At 43.2% G+C, this 16,274-nt stretch overlaps 9 non-coding genes across 9 annotated transcripts; 4 read left to right on the forward strand and 5 right to left on the reverse strand.

Moving 5' to 3' along the window:
* Positions 1–10,016: 10,016 nt before the first annotated feature.
* LOC136952898 (U6 spliceosomal RNA) lies at positions 10,017–10,123 on the reverse strand. Its single transcript, XR_010877907.1, has one exon. It is a non-coding gene; the product is annotated as a U6 spliceosomal RNA (small nuclear RNA).
* Positions 10,124–10,362: 239 nt separating this feature from the next.
* On the forward strand, positions 10,363–10,559 carry LOC136952182 (U2 spliceosomal RNA). The gene has a single exon (XR_010877813.1). It is a non-coding gene; the product is annotated as a U2 spliceosomal RNA (small nuclear RNA).
* A 945-nt stretch (positions 10,560–11,504) lies between these two features.
* On the reverse strand, positions 11,505–11,611 carry LOC136952909 (U6 spliceosomal RNA). Its single transcript, XR_010877908.1, has one exon. It is a non-coding gene; the product is annotated as a U6 spliceosomal RNA (small nuclear RNA).
* A 239-nt stretch (positions 11,612–11,850) lies between these two features.
* Positions 11,851–12,047, forward strand: LOC136953283 (U2 spliceosomal RNA). The gene has a single exon (XR_010877942.1). It is a non-coding gene; the product is annotated as a U2 spliceosomal RNA (small nuclear RNA).
* A 948-nt stretch (positions 12,048–12,995) lies between these two features.
* LOC136952920 (U6 spliceosomal RNA) lies at positions 12,996–13,102 on the reverse strand. The gene has a single exon (XR_010877909.1). It is a non-coding gene; the product is annotated as a U6 spliceosomal RNA (small nuclear RNA).
* Positions 13,103–13,341: 239 nt separating this feature from the next.
* Positions 13,342–13,538, forward strand: LOC136954052 (U2 spliceosomal RNA). Its single transcript, XR_010878062.1, has one exon. It is a non-coding gene; the product is annotated as a U2 spliceosomal RNA (small nuclear RNA).
* Positions 13,539–14,464: 926 nt separating this feature from the next.
* Positions 14,465–14,571, reverse strand: LOC136952931 (U6 spliceosomal RNA). The gene has a single exon (XR_010877910.1). It is a non-coding gene; the product is annotated as a U6 spliceosomal RNA (small nuclear RNA).
* A 239-nt stretch (positions 14,572–14,810) lies between these two features.
* On the forward strand, positions 14,811–15,007 carry LOC136954118 (U2 spliceosomal RNA). Its single transcript, XR_010878077.1, has one exon. It is a non-coding gene; the product is annotated as a U2 spliceosomal RNA (small nuclear RNA).
* A 957-nt stretch (positions 15,008–15,964) lies between these two features.
* LOC136952942 (U6 spliceosomal RNA) lies at positions 15,965–16,071 on the reverse strand. The gene has a single exon (XR_010877911.1). It is a non-coding gene; the product is annotated as a U6 spliceosomal RNA (small nuclear RNA).
* Positions 16,072–16,274: the final 203 nt, after the last annotated feature.

The following is a 16,274-nucleotide window of genomic DNA, read 5'->3' on the forward strand; positions in this document are numbered from 1 at the left end:
AAAAAAAAGCTAATGGGTCGCTCGCTTTGCACACAAATGACGAGTTTGACAGCAACCTAGATTAAAATCAGACCCTCTGACTGTCTTCACAAGCGTCATATCTTTAAAACACTGCGCTCCTTTTGATTTTTGGTGCAGATTTGACCCAAGCACCAAATTAGCTAAATACTCATCAGACGCAGATCGACAACAGCTGCCGCAATCGTCAATGGAGGCTGACGGGGCTCTGACGTAGCAGACAAATCATAGTTTTTACAGCAACCTACATTACAATGTCATCATCTGGCTGTCTTCACAGTTGTCATATCTTCTCAAAATTGCCATCCTCCTATTTTTGGGTGTAGAATTGACCGAACTGTGAAATAATGAAAATACTACAGGATGGCTGCCGCCCAAGACTATGTGGGCTCATGGGCGACCCGCGCTCGCTCAAATTACAAGACTTTAGAGACTAGGGCTGCAAGTAACGATTATTTTCATAATCGATCAATCTGTCGATTCTTTTTTCGATTAATCGATGAATTGGATAAAAAAAAAAAAAAGCATTAATGTCCGACCCTTTATTCAAAAACAGAACTGACAGTGCAATTTCACAGTGCAAAAAATCTTCAGAATGTGCACAAACAGGCACACAATTTTTAAAAAGTTATTAATATTAGCGTGGATTTAATGCTATTTTAAGAGATGAGCAATTTAGTTGAGTTTTGTTTAAAACTTTATTGAAAATTGAAAGGTTGTGGAAGTAGGCCAGACTATGTTAGAATAATCTGGTGTATATTTAAGATTTTGACACCATTTTGAAAAAGTGGATTAAGCTATTTTCAAAGATTAGTGATTTTATATAATTTTATTTGAAACTTAATTGAAAAAGTAAAGGCTGTGGAAGTATACCAGACATTGTGAAGATACTCTGGTATCTGTTTGAGGTTTTATATTCCTAAAAATATTATAAAAGTCATTTTTCAAAATGGTATGGGTAGTTTTCACCCGGTCCCTAACGCGACGCTGCAAAGTAGCGTTTTCCGAATGTGAGACGAATGTCGAATATGAAACTAACCTCACCTCGGTCAATTAAGACACTTTTTTCGATGTATTTAGTGTGAAATGCTCACACACCTTGGATGACTTAGGTCGTACGTATTTTTTTATCAGTTTTCCAGGTCATCTTGAAACACAAAGAATCAAGGAGACTTTTTATTCAAGTATTTTCATTGCACTACTTCATCCTCTCCTTCTGGCTTCCCCAATGTTATAGGTGCAATATACTGTCCCCATGGGTGTATCCAGGCCCACTGGAAGACTCAGGAGGTGACTGCCTGGTGCCCCCAGGGTTGAAAAAGCGTTTCTAAAGTGCCCTCGAGAGTGGCAAAAATGCCATTCACATTGTGAAATATGCTTGAGTGCCCAGGATGTCCCTTAACGCAATAAATGTGATATGATGATGATAATGTGCCCTCTATAAATTTAAAAACATGTCTTAATGAGTTCCTTTATAGTAGAAAAAATGTGATCCAGTACCCTATAAGGTTCCATTACAATGGTCTAAATTTGACTGTTCCCATGCCCTTACTTCCAATGGACAAGGGTGCTGTTATGAAGTGCCCTTTCTAAAGGATAAAATGAGATGCTGTGCCCAACAGTCTCCCCTACAATGTTCCCACTAGGGCATGCTTTCCCAAAGTGAGGCTGTGACAACACTTGGGGTGTCGTCCCATTTCCAATGCTACACTGGTGAGAGACCATGTCGTGTAGTAGCAGCCCTTTACATTTTTCTAATTTTTTGTAATGTCCCTATAGACTACAGTTTAAAGGCATGTGTAGAAGCAGTATCAAAGTGTAATGTCCTGTAAGATCACCATGCTTACCTGTGATCCAGAACATAGTAACAGAGAAGATAGTGAGAAGTCTGATCAGTGCTGAGCGTGGAAGACCAACTGAGGACTTCACTGAGTCTCACTTCCTGAAGTTGGAGCAGGAACAGGAAGTGATGTAATCCAGCTGCACGTTTCAAATGTTGATAAATTGTCAGATAAACGTTTCACCGTGGCACACAAACCATTCATGGAGGAGAGAGGCCGTTTTTTTTGGAGAGAACAGAGGTGATCTTCAGCATTGCTGTGGACCTCCACAGAATGACACATACCTGGACAGACAGAGAGAAGATTTTACTACCATGTGGTACACATGATATTTAAATATACAAATCATTTACATTAGTATATTTAAACATAAATTACGTTGTGGATTATATAACAATTACCTGTCAGGATGAAGAAACTCACTGTGAATATGAGACATGTGATCATGTTGACTCCCAGTCCAGAAGTGTTCAGTGACTCTGAGCTGTGGTGTGACACAGAACAAGACTGGTCCTGGAGGACTTGTTGAGCTGTAGCTTCACCTACAAGACAGATGACAGATATGATGACAATACCAATTTCAGCATTACCCACATTTCATTTTACATCTTTAATCCAAAGCATCACATTCAAGGGGAGATTCAAACCTGGGATCTCTTGATCTGCATTGAACTGCTCAACCACTGAGCCAAATCAACTTTTTATACTTGTGTGTAAGTGGTAGGATAAAAGGTAATAAAGTAACAAATGTTAAATAATTTGGGTTAGTTAAATAACTTTATTATTGGGTGTGCTTTGCCTTAGGCAAGGGCACAACCTTTGTTCTGTCTCAAATATATTTATTATTTTCCCACTCCTAAAAAAACGTGAATACCGTATTTCTTTGATTAAACGCCACAGCGTTTATTACACAACTATCATTTTTGGTGTGGCGTTTATTCGAGGGCGGTGTTTAATTAGTAAGAGAGATTTAGACCACATTTACACATAGCCGGGTATTTACAGAAACAAACATTTCGGCACCTCCGTTTTCAAAAATAATGTTGTACACACAAGATCGTTTTAATTTTTTTTTGTTTAACTGAACCCGCATAAATATGCCCCCGAGCGCCATCATAACTATGCCAAACCTGTAGGCGGGCGGCAGTGTAACGAGAAGGATAAAGCCATGCAAACCAATCAGAATTCTCAAAAACTACGAATAACACTTCCTTTCCTTTCAATAGTAAATATGAGTATAGAAAATATAAGTTCTTTGCCTCTGCTCCTCGATATAAAAAATCAGTTGTGTTTGTAAATACAAACAGGCCAAAAGGGTTTGCATTAACACATAATTTTTCTTTTAGTATGCAAGAAAAAATACAACAAAAAAGTAGGCACTTAGGCCGTGTTCACACTTGACTTATTTTTTCAGAAAAAAGCGCTGCCTTCAGCGCCTTTTTACATGCAACCCTATGGGAAAAGGAAAAAACTTTAAAAACGCCTAAAAAAGTGCAGCGCCGAAGCCTTTTTGAGTTCAATTTTCTCAACTTTTTAGAAAAGCGCTGGGTGACGTCAAGCGCCTTTCTGACAACTGACCAATCAGCACGAGGACAGTAGATACGCGTGTACCTTCCCTGGTAACCTTCTACCTTAGTTACCAGGCTATGGCTCCTCAAACGCCAAAGCTAAAGCAAGTCATTGCATTTTATTTGCCATAGTAGCTAGCTATCAATAAGTAACCAACGGAAAATAACGGATAATAACGTATCGCTAGAATGTATGTATGATTGTATGATTCCCGTTCAGGTTACAGAATTCTCGTGCTGAAAGCTCTCAAAAGGCGCTCAAAAGGCGCTCAAAAGGCGCTCAAAAGGCGCTGAAGGCAGCGCTTTTTTCTAAAAAAAGAAGTCATGTGTGAACATGGCCTTACATAACAAAGGAGACACAAAAAGAATTAAGAAAAAAGTTACGTCAGATTAAGTTATATTTCTTTAGGATAGCACATGTTTTCCCTGCTTTTGTATTTAAAATGCTACATAAAGACATAGTATACATGTTAACGTCATTAACAAAGTGTGTGAAATTTGGCTTGGACAATGACCACTTACATTTGTGAATATGAAATTTACCCATCAGAATCAGTAGTTGGATAAAATAAATACAATCTGCATCAATATCTGGATTGATAAAATAAAAAATTATATCAAAGCTATTAAAGAAACTGTAAAGTGGACCTGGAAACGAGTTTTAAGTTCGCCACACCACAGAATAATGTGTTATTAACTACCCATCCAAATTCGCAGTCAAATCAAATTAGCAAATCAAACCCAGAATACGTTGTTGGTTTGGGCTAAGCCCCGAATGTTTACAACGTATGGCTCCGCGCCTGATTAACACTCAGATCGATAAGCAGTCTCAAAAATGGTAGCAATATAAAAAATAATACGATCCATTTCCGTAATCATGATACCCCCCACGAAATGTTCGATGCACCCCTAGTCAAAGCAGGCTGCATCCGTGCCAGCTAACATCACAAACCTCACCAAAGAGAAGCAGTTCCAGCCATCACATTAGGGGTGAGTTAATTAAATGTTTGACCAAATATAGCAGGCACATTTTTAAGTTGATAATTCTGTACGGCCCCCGAATGATTTTATAAATATCCAAATGGCCCTTGGCAGAAAAAAGGTTCCCCACCCCTGTTGTAGGCCTACAGATCAAAAAAGAAAGAAAAAGCTAGTCGTTGCTGCTCTCTGGTGTTTGCAAGTAATAACACCCCCAGTTGTTTCACATCTCTCTCTTTTTCACTTGTGCCAGTATGCATAATACGGCCGATCGAACAAATGAGAAATTGGATTGGTCAGTAATCAGTGTATCATTCGTTCTTTCATTTTTCAATTGATACACCAAAAAACAAAACCCAGAAATTATTCGTTTTTCCATTATTCAATTGAGAAACGAAAAACGAGAAACGAAAAACGATTGTTTTTCTTGTTATTCAATTGAGAAACCAAAATCGAAAAACCAAATCGAAAAACGGGGCACTGACCGAAAATGAGAGAAATTATGAGTGCCACTGAATGCATTTGATCATTTTATTAACATTGTTGGCATGAAAAACATACAATACATACAACAAAATATACATGGATGGATTCCCATCTGCTGCAGAGTTTTGGAAATCTCTTTATGCGTCTTCCCAGTTAGAAATACATCCATAATTACATCAAAGTAACGTTCCAGTGCGGCCATATGGTGTCGACACCATACCACTGTTACTCACAGTGGCTCTTAGCGCAGCGCTGGGTTTATAGGCAAATATAGATAGGCTAACCTGGAAGGTCCTGCCGATTTTTTCGGTTGTCATCAGGGTTCTAAATTAACTTTTTTGATCACCAGCCAATGTGGCTATGGTAACAATCAGAATTTCCACTAACCACATTTTTTCGGTGAAAATAAGAGAAATTATGAGTGCCACTGATTCCATTTGATCATTTTATTAACATTGTTGGCATGAAAAACATAAGTACAATACATACAACAAAATATACACTGAAAGTGCAAACATTCCATTTCAAGTTTGGGATCTATCTATCTACATTCTTCCTTGTGTTTTCTGGTGGACGCTCCGTTCGTTTTCATGGTTTCTCGCGCTGGTTACACTGCAAACTGCGCGCAGCCAACGGGCGTATGAGTAACAACTTCCGGGTCATCAAAACAAATAATTTCAAAATCATTTTCGGTCAGTGCCCCGTTTTTGGATTTGGTTTTTGGATTTTGGTTTCTCAATTGAATAACAAGAAAAACAATCGTTTTTAGATTCTCGTTTTTGGTTTCTCAATTGAATAACGGAAAAAGAATATTTTTTGGTTTTTGGTTTATCAATTGAAAAATGAAAGAACGAATGATACACGGATTGTCAGTGACCCGTTTTTCGATTTTGGTTTCTCAATTGAATAACAAGAAAAACAATCGTTTTTCGTTTCTCGTTTTTCGTTTCTCAATTGAATAACGGAAAAACGAATAATTTTTGGTTTTTGGTGTATCAATTGAAAAATTAAAGAACGAATGATACACTGATTTGGGTCATTTTCCGTTTTTTGTTTTCCTATTTCTAAATGGTAATCGGGAAACAGCTGTTTTCCCGATTTTGGTTTTCTAATTTCAAAACGAAAATCCATTGGCCGCAAAGTACACGGACCGAGGTCAAACACAAAGCCTAGTAAAATTGAAGCCGCGCGTGTCTACATTGTGTAGAAATCTGAAGCAGCATGCCGAAACGTTCTTACACTTTAGCTTTCAAACAGAAAGCTGTGCAGAAAGCATTCACCAGCAGCAACAGATCTGTAGCACGCAAACTTGGGGTTGATGAAAGGCGAATTTGCGAGTGGTGAAGTCAGTTACCTCGCTATATTGTACATGTAATTGTCGCAATTACATTATAATAATTTGTTTTCAATCAATGTCATAATTTAGAATTATATAGTTGCATTCAGTATTATTAAGTTACTTTATTTGGTAAGAATACAGTGCCTTTATTTTGAAGGCCTTGGAACGCTCGTGCGTAAGGGTCGACAAGCTAACATCAAGCGAAGCACGGACAATTTAATGCTCCGATAAAAGTTTAAGGTTATTATAGCTGATGTTAGCGATCTAAGGAAAACTCTATTCACTTGTGTACAGCATGCAGCCAACAAGGTATGTTGTTTTGTGTATTTTACTTTGGTGAACGTTATTTACAGGGCTGTCAACTCACGCATTGGCCGTGAGACGCATTTATTTGCTTTGTACGCAGCAAAATTTTGGTTGGCCCCACCAAATCTCACTCCAAGGTTTTCTGAAAAGTTGGCAGCCCTGGTCTTATTTCTGTGAAAAAGTTACAGAAAATACAAGCCTATTTTACAGAACTGCATAGCACAATGGAAAAAAACCACAATGTTAATGTAAACATAGCAAACACCCCTTACAGAAGTGTAAACGAAGCACTGTATGGTGAAATAGGCGTACTATAATGACCGTTGTTGTTTTGTGGGTCGCCAGCGTCATCACGGGGAGAGTGGGGTACGTGCAGTTGGGAGCTGCTCAATGACTTGAGAGGAATTGTGGTGCAACACGCTGTTAAAAATAGCATCATTTTCGTGATGTTTGCGAATAATTCTACACGTTTGGTTTCCCTTTGGAAAACGGAGCGAGGTAATATGTACATTTGTGCTAAACTTGGTAGATTGAGTTTCCTTTCATTGTAATATCTTACCTCCGCACGTGCAATTGATTTCATTGCTATAGCACACTTTACATGATGTTATTTCTTTGAGGCTATAAACATGTATTTATATTGTTTTATTTTGTGCATCCTTTGTAAAGTTTTACGGTGGATGTTGGTGCACAGTGCTTCAAAAGAATAGCCAACGTCGAAGTTCAACAACGGCAGTTAAGAAGACACCTGTGAAAACTCTAGCCTTGTTCTACCAAAACAAGCGGTTGCCAACACCTACAACTACAAAAGGTACATTAAAATGTGTGTTTGCTGAAAGCAGTTTAAACGATTTTGTTTTGATGGCTTGAATAGTGAAGGTTTAAAAACTTTTTTAAATTTTTCTTATAGATGTGCAATAGCCAACGTCGAAGTTCAACGGCAGCAGCTAATACAGAAGACACGTGGTACCAGGTACATTTCCTGAAGAAAATGGCCGCGTTTCCCAGATTCGTTAAGAAGCTCTTACAGTGCGTGTCCACTGCAGCGACGCGATGCGAGCGACAACATGTTTTCCATTCATTTTCTATGGAGACAGGTGAATCGCTTGCGTGGTGCATTGTGGGTAGCGACGCGACAGAGTTGAGATTTTCTCAACTTTATGCAAATGAGGAGCGATTTTCGCTAGCGATGGCCAATCGGAGTGTTTTCTTGTTTCTCGTAACGTAGCAACCATGGTACACATTTCTAGCTTTCTAGGTTTCAAGGTGGAGGAGAAACTAATCGTTTGTGTGGCTGCTTACCCAGTCCTGTACGATACATAGCTGTATTTGTACAGATGAAAAAAACGATGCATGGCCAAGGTTGCCGAAGTTGTTGGTGCTTGTACTTTCTAATTCAGTCTAGTGACATTACGTAACTTCGTTCTGTAGTAACTAGCTAGCTAGCTAGCCCGGCTGGAACTCACTATCGTATCGACAGATTAGCAGAGACTGAGGAATATAGTAAAACGTTTTTTACACATGTCAACGTGTATGTCTATTAAGCAGTTTTGTATTTTGTATCCAAGTTGTATTTTGATCGATGTTGCAACTACGTAACCCCAAGTCTGCACACTTGGCCATGAGAACTACAACAGTGATTTTAGAGAACTACATTCTACATTCATCTGTTTGAAACGCCCTTGAGCGTGGTGAACTGTGGGAAGGCGAGCGATGGCAAGCGATTCGCGTCGCTGCAGTGGACACGCACTGTTAGCGCTTATAGGTGGCTGCATATATGAAAAAACAAACACCTAACCCTAAAAAAATTCTAACAAAAGGTTCCTCAGCTGTTTTTTGTAGTATTAGGTGTCCGTAATAACATACTAAAAGTTTACCAAAGTTTGATCACTAGAAAGGTGTAATTTTCAAGATGGCGTCCAAGATGGGCTGTAAGCCCTTAAAATATCCTAACTCCTTCATTATTTGACCTAGCCAAGTAATCTTGGTGTCTAACCCCATGTTTTCTGGGTCTATGAATCCATTGGACTTGTCTAAATTGCACTGACATGATTACATACTTATGGAATACATGATTTTGTGAGATTACTGTAAGGTTTTATCTTTGTTTGGGGTGAACCAGAGATGTAAACGATTTAGCCTATGTCATGTAACTCCTACTCAGTACGTGTTTTTGGACACATACCCTTTTTTTTGTTGCTAAAACACAGACTTGACATTCAATGTAAAAGTTAATTCTGAATTAGCCCGAACAGAGGCCTGTGTGTAAACCCTCTAAAATGGTCTTTCATTTTAATTTGAATAAGGTAATACATATGTCATGCATCCTAGATGTTTTTGAGTATATAGGTGACATACTAAATCCAACAAAACTAAATTCACAATTTTCAGCAATTCAGAAGATGGTGGAAGAGAATACTGACATTTGATATTGCTTGCCTCATTGAAATGTTGTTGGCAGCACAGTGTATACCATTTTGCTCAAACAAAATTCATCCTTGACTACGTAAACCACCCCAACCACCACCCCTCCTCCCTGGGAACAGTCATTTTCCCGCAGTCTTGCAACAGGAGGGGCTCCACCATCAAAGTTGCCAGAGTGAGGTAAGAGGCCGGCTGTCATCATGCCCCCACCAGTCATATGCTTAAAATCTCGAGTTGCTGGACGCAGCAGTCTCTACTTGATGGCTCTCACATCTCGTTGTGTAACTTACTGTAGCATTGCGAGTCATACGTTCATAAGTGAAGATGTGGACTTATGGGTTGTTCTTGGGCATAAGAGGAATTGTCAAGCATTGTTCTGTGGATTCTCGGTCTCCTGAGACCTTCTCCTCAGCTCTGGCTTTGTCCTTGTAATTCCTCACCTCTGGCTTTCCATCTCTGGTTTACAATAATCATGATGGTGTAGGTAAGAGTCCACCTAAGAGTCCACCTTCCTTTTGTCACACACGTTTGCCTTGTAATTGATTTCATTCATTTGCCATGTTATTTCATGTACGTTTCATTTGAACGTACTTACTTACTTACTTACCTTGACCATTCTTGCTCTGATTGAACCCATCGAGTCAAATAAGCAAGTGTGTAATTCAATTGGTATTGGCCTCATTTGGCGGTTCATGTTAATACACTGCTCAGTTTCCCCATCTTCCTTGAAACCATAGGGGAATCATTTTCAGTCGTTTGGCCAATATTTACCCCCCCTAGAGGAGTGTGCACGCGCGTGCGTGCGTGCGTACGTAACCAACCAACAAACCAACAAACAAACTAGTGAATAAATGCCCAAAAATAAGGAATACGCCGGTGAGGCGAAGCCCTTTTCCTTTGGCCTGCCGTTTTCCCGCCCTTTTACTTAAAAAAAACAAAAAAAAAATTGGGGATCGTTTGTTTGTTTACAACTAGGTGGTCGTCGGTCAAGGTCTAACCCTAGCCCTAGCCCTAGCCCTAGCCCTAACCCTAAAAGGTGGAATGATGATGATGATCCAAAATTCGGAACGCTTCACGGATTTGCGTGTCATCCTTTCGCAGGGGCCATGCTAATCTTCTCTGTATCGATCCAATTTTATTAGATGTGCTGCCGTAGCGAGCACAAGACAGGCAGCTGCACCGACCCCTATATATCCGGCACGTCACTGGTCGAGTCGTCTTGGGGCGGGGTTGAAGCGCGAGGGCCGGCCCCCTCGCCATCCCCTCTACCCCTCCCCTCTACCCCTACTGCTAACCCCTACACCCCCTACTCTAGTCTAGTCTCGTCGTTGTCGTCCGTCACCGTGGAGCAGCGCAAGGGTACTGAGGGGCCGTGCGCGGGTATCGTGGAGTAATGGGGGTCATCGCTTCTCGGCCTTTTGGCTCAGATCAAGTGTAGTTTCTGTTCTTGTCAGTTTAATATCTGATAGGTCACCCACGGGGGCGACCAGTTCTTATTAAGCAGATTTTTGCAAACAGGGAGCCGGAACGAGGGCTCGCTCCGTCCGCTCCGCGCATCGCCCCGGTATCGCAGCTCCTCCGGGGAACGGTGCACTCTTTCTAAGCGTGTCAAAGGGAAACCCTGTGAGTGAGGTGAGTGAATGTGAGTGAGGTGAGTGAATGTGAGTGAGGTGAGAGGCCGGGTGTCATCATGCCCCCACCAGTCATATGCTTAAAATCTCGAGTTGCTGGACGCAGCAGTCTCTACTTGATGGCTCTCACATCTCGTTGTGTAACTTACTGTAGCATTGCGAGTCATACGTTCATAAGTGAAGATGTGGACTTATGGGTTGTTCTTGGGCATAAGAGGAATTGTCAAGCATTGTTCTGTGGATTCTCGGTCTCCTGAGACCTTCTCCTCAGCTCTGGCTTTGTCCTTGTAATTCCTCACCTCTGGCTTTCCATCTCTGGTTTACAATAATCATGATGGTGTAGGTAAGAGTCCACCTAAGAGTCCACCTTCCTTTTGTCACACACGTTTGCCTTGTAATTGATTTCATTCATTTGCCATGTTATTTCATGTACGTTTCATTTGAACGTACTTACTTACTTACTTACCTTGACCATTCTTGCTCTGATTGAACCCATCGAGTCAAATAAGCAAGTGTGTAATTCAATTGGTATTGGCCTCATTTGGCGGTTCATGTTAATACACTGCTCAGTTTCCCCATCTTCCTTGAAACCATAGGGGAATCATTTTCAGTCGTTTGGCCAATATTTACCCCCCCTAGAGGAGTGTGCACGCGCGTGCGTGCGTGCGTACGTAACCAACCAACAAACCAACAAACAAACTAGTGAATAAATGCCCAAAAATAAGGAATACGCCGGTGAGGCGAAGCCCTTTTCCTTTGGCCTGCCGTTTTCCCGCCCTTTTACTTAAAAAAACAACAAAAAAAACCAAAAAAAATTGGGGATCGTTTGTTTGTTTACAACTAGGTGGTCGTCGGTCAAGGTCTAACCCTAGCCCTAGCCCTAACCCTAAAAGGTGGAATGATGATGATGATCCAAAATTCGGAACGCTTCACGGATTTGCGTGTCATCCTTTCGCAGGGGCCATGCTAATCTTCTCTGTATCGATCCAATTTTATTAGATGTGCTGCCGTAGCGAGCACAAGACAGGCAGCTGCACCGACCCCTATATATCCGGCACGTCACTGGTCGAGTCGTCTTGGGGCGGGGTTGAAGCGCGAGGGCCGGCCCCCTCGCCATCCCCTCTACCCCTCCCCTCTACCCCTACTGCTAACCCCTACACCCCCTACTCTAGTCTAGTCTCGTCGTTGTCGTCCGTCACCGTGGAGCAGCGCAAGGGTACTGAGGGGCCGTGCGCGGGTATCGTGGAGTAATGGGGGTCATCGCTTCTCGGCCTTTTGGCTCAGATCAAGTGTAGTTTCTGTTCTTGTCAGTTTAATATCTGATAGGTCACCCACGGGGGCGACCAGTTCTTATTAAGCAGATTTTTGCAAACAGGGAGCCGGAACGAGGGCTCGCTCCGTCCGCTCCGCGCATCGCCCCGGTATCGCAGCTCCTCCGGGGAACGGTGCACTCTTTCTAAGCGTGTCAAAGGGAAACCCTGTGAGTGAGGTGAGTGAATGTGAGTGAGGTGAGTGAATGTGAGTGAGGTGAGAGGCCGGGTGTCATCATGCCCCCACCAGTCATATGCTTAAAATCTCGAGTTGCTGGACGCAGCAGTCTCTACTTGATGGCTCTCACATCTCGTTGTGTAACTTACTGTAGCATTGCGAGTCATACGTTCATAAGTGAAGATGTGGACTTATGGGTTGTTCTTGGGCATAAGAGGAATTGTCAAGCATTGTTCTGTGGATTCTCGGTCTCCTGAGACCTTCTCCTCAGCTCTGGCTTTGTCCTTGTAATTCCTCACCTCTGGCTTTCCATCTCTGGTTTACAATAATCATGATGGTGTAGGTAAGAGTCCACCTAAGAGTCCACCTTCCTTTTGTCACACACGTTTGCCTTGTAATTGATTTCATTCATTTGCCATGTTATTTCATGTACGTTTCATTTGAACGTACTTACTTACTTACCTTGACCATTCTTGCTCTGATTGAACCCATCGAGTCAAATAAGCAAGTGTGTAATTCCATTGGTATTGGCCTCATTTGGCGGTTCATGTTAATACACTGCTCAGTTTCCCCATCTTCCTTGAAACCATAGGGGAATCATTTTCAGTCGTTTGGCCAATATTTACCCCCCCTAGAGGAGTGTGCATGCGCGTGCGTGCGTGCGTGCGTGCGTACGTAACCAACCAACAAACCAACAAACAAACTAGTGAATAAATGCCCAAAAATAAGGAATACGCCGGTGAGGCGAAGCCCTTTTCCTTTGGCCTGCCGTTTTCCCGCCCTTTTACTTAAAAAAAAACAAAAAAACAAAAAAGAAATTGGGGATCGTTTGTTTGTTTACAACTAGGTGGTCGTCGGTCAAGGTCTAACCCTAGCCCTAGCCCTAACCCTAAAAGGTGGAATGATGATGATGATCCAAAATTCGGAACGCTTCACGGATTTGCGTGTCATCCTTTCGCAGGGGCCATGCTAATCTTCTCTGTATCGATCCAATTTTATTAGATGTGCTGCCGTAGCGAGCACAAGACAGGCAGCTGCACCGACCCCTATATATCCGGCACGTCACTGGTCGAGTCGTCTTGGGGCGGGGTTGAAGCGCGAGGGCCGGCCCCCTCGCCATCCCCTCTACCCCTCCCCTCTACCCCTACTGCTAACCCCTACACCCCCTACTCTAGTCTAGTCTCGTCGTTGTCGTCCGTCACCGTGGAGCAGCGCAAGGGTACTGAGGGGCCGTGCGCGGGTATCGTGGAGTAATGGGGGTCATCGCTTCTCGGCCTTTTGGCTCAGATCAAGTGTAGTTTCTGTTCTTGTCAGTTTAATATCTGATAGGTCACCCACGGGGGCGACCAGTTCTTATTAAGCAGATTTTTGCAAACAGGGAGCCGGAACGAGGGCTCGCTCCGTCCGCTCCGCGCATCGCCCCGGTATCGCAGCTCCTCCGGGGAACGGTGCACTCTTTCTAAGCGTGTCAAAGGGAAACCCTGTGAGTGAGGTGAGTGAATGTGAGTGAGGTGAGAGGCCGGGTGTCATCATGCCCCCACCAGTCATATGCTTAAAATCTCGAGTTGCTGGACGCAGCAGTCTCTACTTGATGGCTCTCACATCTCGTTGTGTAACTTACTGTAGCATTGCGAGTCATACGTTCATAAGTGAAGATGTGGACTTATGGGTTGTTCTTGGGCATAAGAGGAATTGTCAAGCATTGTTCTGTGGATTCTCGGTCTCCTGAGACCTTCTCCTCAGCTCTGGCTTTGTCCTTGTAATTCCTCACCTCTGGCTTTCCATCTCTGGTTTACAATAATCATGATGGTGTAGGTAAGAGTCCACCTAAGAGTCCACCTTCCTTTTGTCACACACGTTTGCCTTGTAATTGATTTCATTCATTTGCCATGTTATTTCATGTACGTTTCATTTGAACGTACTTACTTACTTACTTACCTTGACCATTCTTGCTCTGATTGAACCCATCGAGTCAAATAAGCAAGTGTGTAATTCAATTGGTATTGGCCTCATTTGGCGGTTCATGTTAATACACTGCTCAGTTTCCCCATCTTCCTTGAAACCATAGGGGAATCATTTTCAGTCGTTTGGCCAATATTTACCCCCCCTAGAGGAGTGTGCACGCGCGTGCGTGCGTGCGTACGTAACCAACCAACAAACCAACAAACAAACTAGTGAATAAATGCCCAAAAATAAGGAATACGCCGGTGAGGCGAAGCCCTTTTCCTTTGGCCTGCCGTTTTCCCGCCCTTTTACTTAAAAAAACAACAAAAAAAACCAAAAAAAATTGGGGATCGTTTGTTTGTTTACAACTAGGTGGTCGTCGGTCAAGGTCTAACCCTAGCCCTAGCCCTAACCCTAAAAGGTGGAATGATGATGATGATCCAAAATTCGGAACGCTTCACGGATTTGCGTGTCATCCTTTCGCAGGGGCCATGCTAATCTTCTCTGTATCGATCCAATTTTATTAGATGTGCTGCCGTAGCGAGCACAAGACAGGCAGCTGCACCGACCCCTATATATCCGGCACGTCACTGGTCGAGTCGTCTTGGGGCGGGGTTGAAGCGCGAGGGCCGGCCCCCTCGCCATCCCCTCTACCCCTCCCCTCTACCCCTACTGCTAACCCCTACACCCCCTACTCTAGTCTAGTCTCGTCGTTGTCGTCCGTCACCGTGGAGCAGCGCAAGGGTACTGAGGGGCCGTGCGCGGGTATCGTGGAGTAATGGGGGTCATCGCTTCTCGGCCTTTTGGCTCAGATCAAGTGTAGTTTCTGTTCTTGTCAGTTTAATATCTGATAGGTCACCCACGGGGGCGACCAGTTCTTATTAAGCAGATTTTTGCAAACAGGGAGCCGGAACGAGGGCTCGCTCCGTCCGCTCCGCGCATCGCCCCGGTATCGCAGCTCCTCCGGGGAACGGTGCACTCTTTCTAAGCGTGTCAAAGGGAAACCCTGTGAGTGAGGTGAGTGAATGTGAGTGAGGTGAGTGAATGTGAGTGAGGTGAGAGGCCGGGTGTCATCATGCCCCCACCAGTCATATGCTTAAAATCTCGAGTTGCTGGACGCAGCAGTCTCTACTTGATGGCTCTCACATCTCGTTGTGTAACTTACTGTAGCATTGCGAGTCATACGTTCATAAGTGAAGATGTGGACTTATGGGTTGTTCTTGGGCATAAGAGGAATTGTCAAGCATTGTTCTGTGGATTCTCGGTCTCCTGAGACCTTCTCCTCAGCTCTGGCTTTGTCCTTGTAATTCCTCACCTCTGGCTTTCCATCTCTGGTTTACAATAATCATGATGGTGTAGGTAAGAGTCCACCTAAGAGTCCACCTTCCTTTTGTCACACACGTTTGCCTTGTAATTGATTTCATTCATTTGCCATGTTATTTCATGTACGTTTCATTTGAACGTACTTACTTACTTACTTACCTTGACCATTCTTGCTCTGATTGAACCCATCGAGTCAAATAAGCAAGTGTGTAATTCAATTGGTATTGGCCTCATTTGGCGGTTCATGTTAATACACTGCTCAGTTTCCCCATCTTCCTTGAAACCATAGGGGAATCATTTTCAGTCGTTTGGCCAATATTTACCCCCCCTAGAGGAGTGTGCACGCGCGTGCGTGCGTGCGTACGTAACCAACCAACAAACCAACAAACAAACTAGTGAATAAATGCCCAAAAATAAGGAATACGCCGGTGAGGCGAAGCCCTTTTCCTTTGGCCTGCCGTTTTCCCGCCCTTTTACTTAAAAAAACAACAAAAAAAACCAAAAAAAATTGGGGATCGTTTGTTTGTTTACAACTAGGTGGTCGTCGGTCAAGGTCTAACCCTAGCCCTAGCCCTAGCCCTAACCCTAACCCTAAAAGGTGGAATGATGATGATGATCCAAAATTCGGAACGCTTCACGGATTTGCGTGTCATCCTTTCGCAGGGGCCATGCTAATCTTCTCTGTATCGATCCAATTTTATTAGATGTGCTGCCGTAGCGAGCACAAGACAGGCAGCTGCACCGACCCCTATATATCCGGCACGTCACTGGTCGAGTCGTCTTGGGGCGGGGTTGAAGCGCGAGGGCCGGCCCCCTCGCCATCCCCTCTACCCCTCCCCTCTACCCCTACTGCTAACCCCTACACCCCCTACTCTAGTCTAGTCTCGTCGTTGTCGTCCGTCACCGTGGAGCAGCGCAAGGGTACTGA

The sequence above is a fragment of the Osmerus mordax genome, chromosome 1 (genome assembly GCF_038355195.1).
Source record: "Osmerus mordax isolate fOsmMor3 chromosome 1, fOsmMor3.pri, whole genome shotgun sequence".
NCBI classification, from domain to species: Eukaryota; Metazoa; Chordata; class Actinopteri; order Osmeriformes; family Osmeridae; genus Osmerus; species Osmerus mordax.